Raw genomic sequence first — 9,257 nt, 5'->3', positions numbered from 1 at the left:
GGCAATTCTTACACTAAAGGCAACAGACTCTTTTGCTACTAAAAAAGACTGATGAGAAACAGTGTGTTTCGGTCACCTAGACTCCTGGCCATGGTCCTGGGCTCAGTCCTGTGCCTTCCCCAAGACCAGTTACAAGAGAGAGGGCTTTCATGGGCTTATTTCCAGAAGCAGGTCACCAGCCTAGTCCTAGTCTGGAAAGAGGCCTGGTGGTGTAGTGCTTATGTGATTTTAACACAACAGATGTGAAACCAAGTCTCTTCACTTTCCCACCAAAATCCGAGCTCCTTGGAAGCAGAAAGCAAAGCGATCATCCTTTGTGCCCCCAATATCCAGCAAAATTTCTGACACACAAGAGCTTCCCAAAGAGTGTTTGATTTAAATTGCACTTGTTTACTGAGAGAAGAAAAATTGCCTTTTCTAAAAAAAGATTCTTTTAACTACCTGATATAGTTTTTCAGTCAACTCATATGCATGTGAAAGGTATACATTGAATAAGGTAGACCAAAGAAGAAGTGATGTGTTTGAATTGTGGTGCTGGAGAAGAATGCCGAAAGACCCATGGACTGGCAAAAGGACAAATAAATTTGTTGTGTGAAATCATCAGATAGGGTTGGGGTGGGAGAAGAAATTGGGGTGAAAGATAGGTCAGGGTTCCCTGCCCAGCTCAGGTTAAGTCTTCCAAAAGCTTGTTAGCAGAAGCACAGGGACTCGCCAGCAGGTAGACCTGCCGTGGTCCAGCAGAACTTTCTGCAGAGGTGGAAATGTTCCTCTGATTGCTTAAAATATGGTTTGTATAATTGAAGAACAGAAGTTAAAAAAACAAACAAACCAGTTCTAGTGTTATATAAGCCAGCTATCATACAATTCAGTGGCTCAATCATATCAACACGAGGTGTACAATCACCACCACAATCAATTTTAGAACATTTTCTTCATTCTTGTGCTCATCATTATTAGGTCACCACCTCCTACCCATGCCCCTCCACCCAACCTCCCCTGCCATACCTCCAAGAAATCATTAATCCTGTTGTTTCTCTATAGATTCACCGATTCTGGATTCCATGTACAGAGAAACATTTTAAAGATAACAAAACAAAAATGACCAGCAATAACAATGTGAAACAGAAAAACCCAATGGAAAAGAGGGTAGAAAATATTAACAACTAGAACAAATTTGAAATGGGTCGAAAGAGAGATCAAATGATAAGATATTACATTTTAACTTAATTATATCTACCATAATCCACTTTACAATCCTGTCTTTCTGATAGTGAAGCTATTCACCATCCTCAAATATGATCAGAGGCTTAATCTGTGTGTGGATCTGCAAATGGATTTTGGGCTTTTGCTGCCATCCATAGTCTTCTACAAACCAGATGTTCACAATTTACATTTTGATATAATTCTCCTTCAGATTTATGTTATATAATTTACAATCCTTGGATCACACAGACTGGTGTGCTTCTTCCATGTGGGCTTAGATGACACATCACTTAGAGGATGCTTGCTTGAAGACAAGCATTTAAGATCCCAGACACTATTCTTTCAGCTAGCGGGCACCATCTAGTCTCTTCACCACACTTTGCTATAGCACCCATATCTTCAGTGCTCAGAAGAACCCAAGTTTTCATTGTACTTAATTCTAATTTTCTAAGTGATGGTTGATTCGGCTAATTGCAAAGCTTTTAGGTATGCTTAAATTTTATAATGTCTAAGTACACATCAAGCATTCTTAAAAGCTCTTTATTGTGAATTGGGTGAAGGCTTATAGAACAGATCATGAGTTTTATATTCAACAATTCACACACATTTTCCTATAACTCATCCATGAACCCCCTCAATGTTCTGTAACTTATCCTACTTCTCCTTCATTTCCTGTTTCCATTTCTTCTCTTTCCTAACCCTCTGAACTTTGCCTTTGGGTAAATCCTGCCCTTTTGATCTCAAATGGTTGATTATTCTAACAAGATCAAGTATTTTTTCATAAACATTTTATTAGGGGCTCATACAACTCTCATCAAAATCCATCCATACATACATTGTATGTCAAGCACATATGTACATTTGTTGCCATCATCATTCTCAAAACATTTGCTTTCCACTTAAGCCCTTGGTATCAACTCATCTTCCCCTTCCCTCCTAACTACCCCCTCCCTCATGAACCCTTGATAATTTATAAATTGTTATTATTTTGTCATGTCTTACACTGTTCAACATCTCCCTTCATCCACATTTTTGTTGTCCGTCTCCAAGGGAGGAGGTTATATGTAGATCCTTATAATTGGTTCCCCCCTTTCTACTCCACCTTCCCTCCACCCTCCAGGATCACCACTCACACCACTGGTCCTGAAGGGATCATCTGTCCTGGATTCCCTGTGTTTCCAGTTCCTATCTGTACCAGTGTACATCCTCAGGTCCAGCCAGATTTATAAGGTAGGATTCAAATTATGATAGTGGGGGGTGAGGAGGGGAGGAAGCATTTAAGAACTAGAGGAAAGTTGTATGTTTCATCATTACTACATTGCACCCTGACTGGCTCATCTCCTCCCCGAGACCCTTCCATAAGGGGATGTCCAGTTGCCTACAGATGGGCTTTGGGACCCCAATCTACACTCTCCCTCAGTCACAATGATATGATTTTTTGTTCTTTATTGTCTGATCCCTTCGACACCTCGTGATCACACAGGCTGGTGTGCTTATTCCACGTGGGCTTTGTTGCTTCCCTGCTAGATGGCCACATGTTTACCTTCAAGCCTTTAAGACCCCAGATGCTGTATCTTTTGATAGCTGGACACCATTTGCTTTCTTCACCACATTTACTTATGCACCCATTTGTCTTCAGCAATCGTATCGGGAAAGTGAGCATCATGGAATGCCAATTTAATAGAAGAAAGTGTTCTTGCATGGAGGGAGTACTTGAGTGGAGGCCCAATGTCCACCTGCTATCTTTATACTAAACCTCTAAATATATGCATGTAGATCTATTTCCCCATCATCATATATAATATATGTACATGACTGTATTTAGACCTCTATAAATGCCCTTTGCCTCCTAGTTATTTGCTCTATTTCCTTTTATTTTCCTCTTGTTCCACTATCTTGCTCAGCTTTCATTTGGGTTTCAGTAATTCCTTTCTGTTACATTGCCTTTGATCAATCCTACAAGGCCTCTCACACCCTCCATGCCACTGATTTTGGATCATTTATTGTTCCCTTGTCCCTGGGTTGGTCAACAACACCTTCTTTCCCTCCCTCCCCCTCTCCCATGTCCCCCCAGGGCCATCATCCCATTGTTTTCTCCTCCAGACTGTTCATCCAGCATATCTTATCTAGATAGACCTGCAGAGATAATAATATGCACACACAGAAAAACAAGACATAGCAAAACAAAGGGATAAAAGAAAACAAAATAATGACAATAACATAAAAAATGACCAAAATTTTTTAAATTAATTTATTTTAAAAATTTAAGTAAAAAAAGAGAAAAACCTGTATATAGTTCAAGGTCTGTTTGTTGACCTCTAGGAGTTTCCTCCAGTCGAGTCTGATGGGGTGCCATGCCCTGGCCCCAAAGTCTATCCTTGGCACTCCCTCGGGAGCTCCCTGCTCTGTGCCCCGGGCTGCTCTGCCGAATGACTTTACTGTTTTGCCTCGTTGTGGAGGGGAAAGACCGGGCCAATCCCGACACTGTGTCTCCAGTGTTGTCCCCCATAGAGCCATGGGTCAGCGAGGAATGTAGTGTCTCATACTGGGGCCAGTCATATGGTCCACTCTGTGCATTGACTGTTCTGAGTGGGAATATCGTCCTCCAGGCCTGCTGGGCCAGGATGTGCTCCACTCTCGCTTCTTCCCCATTCATCTGCTCCCGTGTGCTCTGATCAGATATGTCCCTCTCCCCGAGCTCCAGCTTCAGTGCTGTCCTCTAAAGTCAATTCTTCTGGAGGGAGGGGAGGCTGTCCACGTAGCTGGGAGTGGGGCCGAGCCCTCAGTCCTCTCCACTGGCTCCCAGTTCCATGCCAGCATGCTACATTGGCATCCTGAAACACCGGGTTGAAGTCTGGTCCCTCTTTCCCTGTGGAGACACAAACAATACCCTCCCCTTGGGTGGGGTAGTGTCCTCTTCCCCAGCTACACATTAACTCCCCCCTTTTGTTAGTTGGCTACCATATGTATCCCTGGATTTGGTCTGGCCCCTGCCATACTACCTGGACTTCACCCCAGGAATGTTTGTATATAGTAGTTTTTCCCTAGGCCCCCTTTGCATTTTTTTTAACCTTGCTTCAGTGGACTCATGTTGTACTTGTCCTTTTGTGTTTGCTAAATTCACTGAGCATAATTTCCTCTGGTTCTTTCCATGTGGCGATATCTTCATGCTTTTTAGGGATGCATAGAACTCCATTGTATGTACGTACCACATTTTAAAAATCCAGTCGTCTGTTGATGGAAATTTGGGTTGTTTTCAACTCCTTGCAATTGTGAACTGTGCCTTGATGAATTTTGGAGCAATGATGTCTGGCCGTGGTTTGTTTCTTGCCTCTTCTGGGTATATGCCCAGTAGGGGGATTGCTGGGTCATATGGTAACTTGATTTCCATCTGTTTTAGAAATTGCCAAATCTATTTCCGTAGTGGCTGTACATACCTACAGGTCCACCAGCAGTGGATGAGAGTTCCTCTCTCACCACAGCCCCTCCAACACTTGTTCCTTTTATGATTTTTTGAATTGGGCTACCTTTGAGCATGTTAGGTGGTATCTCATAGTTGTTTTAATTTGCATTTCTCTTATGCCTAATGAAGGAACATTTTCTCATATGTTTATTGGCCATTCAGATTTCTGCCCCTGTGAAACTTCTGTTCAAGTCCTTTGCCCACCTCCTCAGTGGGCAGTTCATTTTTCTCTTATTGTAAACTTGCAAAGTATTATAGATTTTAGTAATAAGGCCTTTGTCTGATGTGTCATTGCTTTACCCAGTCAGTGGACTCTCTTATTACTCTGTTGGTGAATTCTTTCGATGTACACAGGTGTCGTATCGTCTGTATATCCCACTTGTCTATTTGTGACTCCTCTGTATTTGTATCCTTCCCTATTTCTGATAGTCTCTGTATTCCCTGTGCCAAGGTTCTCAGGTTTGTCCCAATTCCCTCATTAATGGCCCAAATAGTTTGGAGTTTTACCTCAAGGTCTGTGGTCCATCTTGAGTTTATTCTTGTGCATGGAGTGAGGTCAGGGTCTTGCTCATTTTTCTGCAGGTAGATAAGATCAAGTATTTTTAATGAAAACTTAGTGTCCAAATAGAGATATGAAAAATACATAGCAGATTTTCAGACTTAATATGAAAAACAGATGGTGAAATGTTTCACTAATTTTTAATACTATTATATGTTAAAAGGAGCCCTGGTGCTGCTGTTGGCTAACCACAAGTTGGCGGTTCAAACTCACCAGCTGCTCTGTGGGAGAAAGATGAGGCTGTCTGCTCCCATAAAAATGTACAACCTTGAAAACCCTATGTAAGCATGCTATGAGTCATAGTAGACGCAATGGCAATTTGTAGGTATTTCATATTGAAATGATATTTCTGATATGAGTAAAATAAAATTACTAGTAATTTCACCCAATTAAAATTTTAATTTTTGACTACGGACTGCTAACCACAAGGTCAGCAGTTTGAAAACACCACTTGCTTCAAGGGAGAAGGATGAAACTTTCTACTCTCTTCAAGAGTTCCAGTCTCAGAAACCCACAGGGGCAGTTCTACTCTGTCCTATAGGATCACTTTGAGTCGGAATTGACTCAGTGGCAGTGTGAGAGAGAGACTAGAAAATTTAAATGCATAAATATGACTTTGGTTACATTTCTGTTGGGCAGTACTGGGATGCACACAATAAGTTCCATTTATGTGTAGGGAAAAAAGTAACAAGCAAACTCTTACCTCCTTCCAATCAGCGATCCTTTGGAAATAAGGCCACATATCCCATTGTTCTGAGGATAAAAAAACAGGATCTTCAACTTTTCATCTAGGGCCTAACAGAGACCAGTCCCACTTACTTCCCCAACTTGGTATTGAACCAACCACACTAGACACCTTTCATTCCTTCAACTGACAGGGTCCTTACTGCCCCAGGACCTTTGCACAGCACTTTTCTCTGTCTGGCATGTTATGGCTATAATTTCGTTTTCTAATTCCCTTTCAGATCTCACCTCTCTCCTCACAGTCTCAGGGAAGGGTTTCCTGCATTCCAGAGAAAGGGATTTCCCCTAATTACTTCTCCTTCCAAGCATCTGTCACTTTTGTGTATTTATTTATTTATTTATTTATTTGTAGGTGATTCTTTGGTAACTTTTTGAGCGTGGTAACCAGATCCGATTTTGCTGGTATCTTCAGCAGCTAGCACTGCAGTGCAGGCACAGATTTGCTTGTTGGTTGTAGTTGTTGCTGCAGCTGGCTCCCACCCAATGGAAAGAAACTGCTGCCCCAGTCCATGCTGTCCCCACAATCAGCTGCAAATGGACTACTGTCTTTCATAGGATTGCCATTGGTTGATTCTCAGATGTAGATTTTCTTTATTCCTAGCCCGTCTTATCTAGAAAACTCACTACCATGGAGTCAATTATGACTCACAGGGACCCTTTAAAACAGAGTAAAACTGCCCTCGTGGGTTTCCAAAGCTGTAAATCTCAGCCTAGAATCTATGCTAAAGCCTCATCAGCATCTTAGCAACAGGGAAGACTCCAAAGGCAGGTGAGTGCAATGGTTCTGCCTGAGGTGCACAGGGCAGGACTCAGAGTTGAATCTTCTGCATGTGAGGCAAGACTTCTCAACCACCATTAACTGGAACAAACAAATAAAGAATCCTCGCTGCCATCTAGTCAATGCTGACTCATAGTGACCCCCTGTGGGTTTCTGAGACTGTTAACAGTTGACGGGAGTAGAAAACCCAGTCTTTCTCCATCAGAACTGCTGGTGGCTTTGAACTGCCCACCATGCAGTTCACAGCCCAACTCCTAACCACTGTACCACCAGGGGCTCCTACACACAATTTCATTTGTATCCAGGGTAATGGGGTGCAGTTTGATAATTACACTCCTCAGCTGAAAAATGTGTCTTTCCTGGATCTCTGTGAATAGCCCTGGCGACAGTGGTTATGCACTGGGCTTTGATCCTCAAGGTCAGCGGTTTGCAACCCCCAGCTCTGCAGGAGAAAGACAGGGTTTTCTACTCCTGTAAACATGTGCAGTCTCTGGATCTCACGGGGCAGTTCTATTGTCTGTATTGTCGAGATGATTCTGGATCGACTCGATGACAGTGAGTTGAGTTGACTAGGCCTCCAGGAAGTGTTAGGTGGCACAACTAGTTAACCACTCATCTACTAGCCAATAGGTTGATGATTCAAATCCACCCAGATGCACTTCAGAAGGAACACTTGACCATCTGCGTCTGAAAGCCCACCTGAGCACCCTGGAGTGCTGTTCTATTCAGCACATGCTGCTGGCTGATATAAGTCAGAATCAACTTGACAGCAACTGGAATTAAAAAAAGAAAGGTTGCCACTGCCAACAAGGCGTGGTTAAGCACATGGTCTCTGGAAAGAAAGGCTATCTGATTTCGGATCCTCACTCCACTGAGTGTAAGAACTTGGGGGAGCGGTTGAAGCAAACTGGGCCCTGGATCCCTCATCTGTAACTAGGGGAATGCTCAATGTAAACAGCGCTCAACCAATTGAGAAACAATCTGTACAAAGCAACCACTCATAGATTGCAGATCGCAGTATACTCACAGAAACTCCTCATAGCAATAGTACCTTACATTCTATGTCATTGAATAAATTATTGAGGCCATCAATGTAATCACCTTGTACCCTAAGGGGATGATTGACAATGGTTTTACTTTTTGTTTCTTTGGGTTATTTATTTTGTTTATTTGTTTTTGTTGTTGTTCTTGTTGGTTCTGGTCTTGGTTTTGTCGTTGTGGTAGTGACATAATCTGTTGTCAATTTGAGAGGATTAAGAGTGAAGAGGTGGAGTCTAGCCTATCAATCGGGTAGCTTGATGACCTCATTCGGAGGCGCTGGAGATACATAGCTCCCTGGAGGCAGGATGCAAGCTGACCTGGGAGACATTGCAGCTGACAAGACACATGGAGACAGGCTGATGGCAGCCAGAGCTTCGGAGCTGGAGAAGCCATGTGGAGACCCCAGCCACCACTGAGATGCTTACACCACCACTGGATCCATAAGATTTTCCACCCACTGGCCTGTGATCTTCCTGAATTAATCATCATTGCATGTGTTTTGTGAGTCTGAAGAGGACTTTATAGATTGGTATCGTATATATGGGCTAATACCAGACTTATGGACTTGATCTGGACTGTGTTGGGATGTTTTCTCATTATTAATTGTTCTTGTATATAACACTCTTTCTAATACACATATGAGTATCTATGAATTTGTTTCTCTAGTCTATCCAGACTAACATAGTCATAATATGACAGTCAAAGTAATCCAAGTCATTCATAACCTGGGGACAAGCAGAAGGATTCCAGACTCCCACTTACCTCTAGTCCCAATCCAAGAAGAGGTAGTTCTTACAACCTGGCCCTGCTCGATACTCACATTCATGAAGAGATCACTGAAGATAAGGGGGCTACAGTAAAGTGTGGTGAAGAAAGCAGATGGTGCCAGGATGTCTCTCAGAATAGGGTCTGGGGTCTTAAAGGCTTGATTTCAAACAAGCAAATGTCTAATCGAAGCATCAACTAAGTTCACATGGAAGAAGTACACCGTCCTGTGTGAGCCAAAGAAGATGGTAACATAATCCAAACACGATGAAGGGATAAATAAATTGTCAATACCCAGTTTGTAAAAGACTCTGTGAGAGCCCAAAACCCATCTGCAGAGCATCTAGTCAGAATAAGTCTCTGGCCGATCCCCTCTAGCCACAGCTTTACTAACAAACAGCGAGTATTATAAACTTGATGATGGTGTATCCAACCATGGTATCATATGATACTTGGTCAGTTGACTTTCCTCTTGACCCAACCTGAATTTTCTTTATTCTCAAATATTTCTCAATTATTCCACCACAGAAATTACTTTGCTGTGTTTTAAAATATTATTGGTGATCTTTCCTTTCTTACTCTTGACATTTTAATTTTTATATTTAGATTATTATTTTGTTCTTCCTGTTTTATTTTGTTTTTTTATTGTTAGGTCTCCTAGTTCAAGAAGCACAGGAGGAGTGGATGCATAGGACAATAACTGA

Source organism: Tenrec ecaudatus, chromosome 16 (genome assembly GCF_050624435.1).
Source record: "Tenrec ecaudatus isolate mTenEca1 chromosome 16, mTenEca1.hap1, whole genome shotgun sequence".
NCBI classification, from domain to species: Eukaryota; Metazoa; Chordata; class Mammalia; order Afrosoricida; family Tenrecidae; genus Tenrec; species Tenrec ecaudatus.
Note: the sequence above shows the minus strand (reverse complement) of the source record.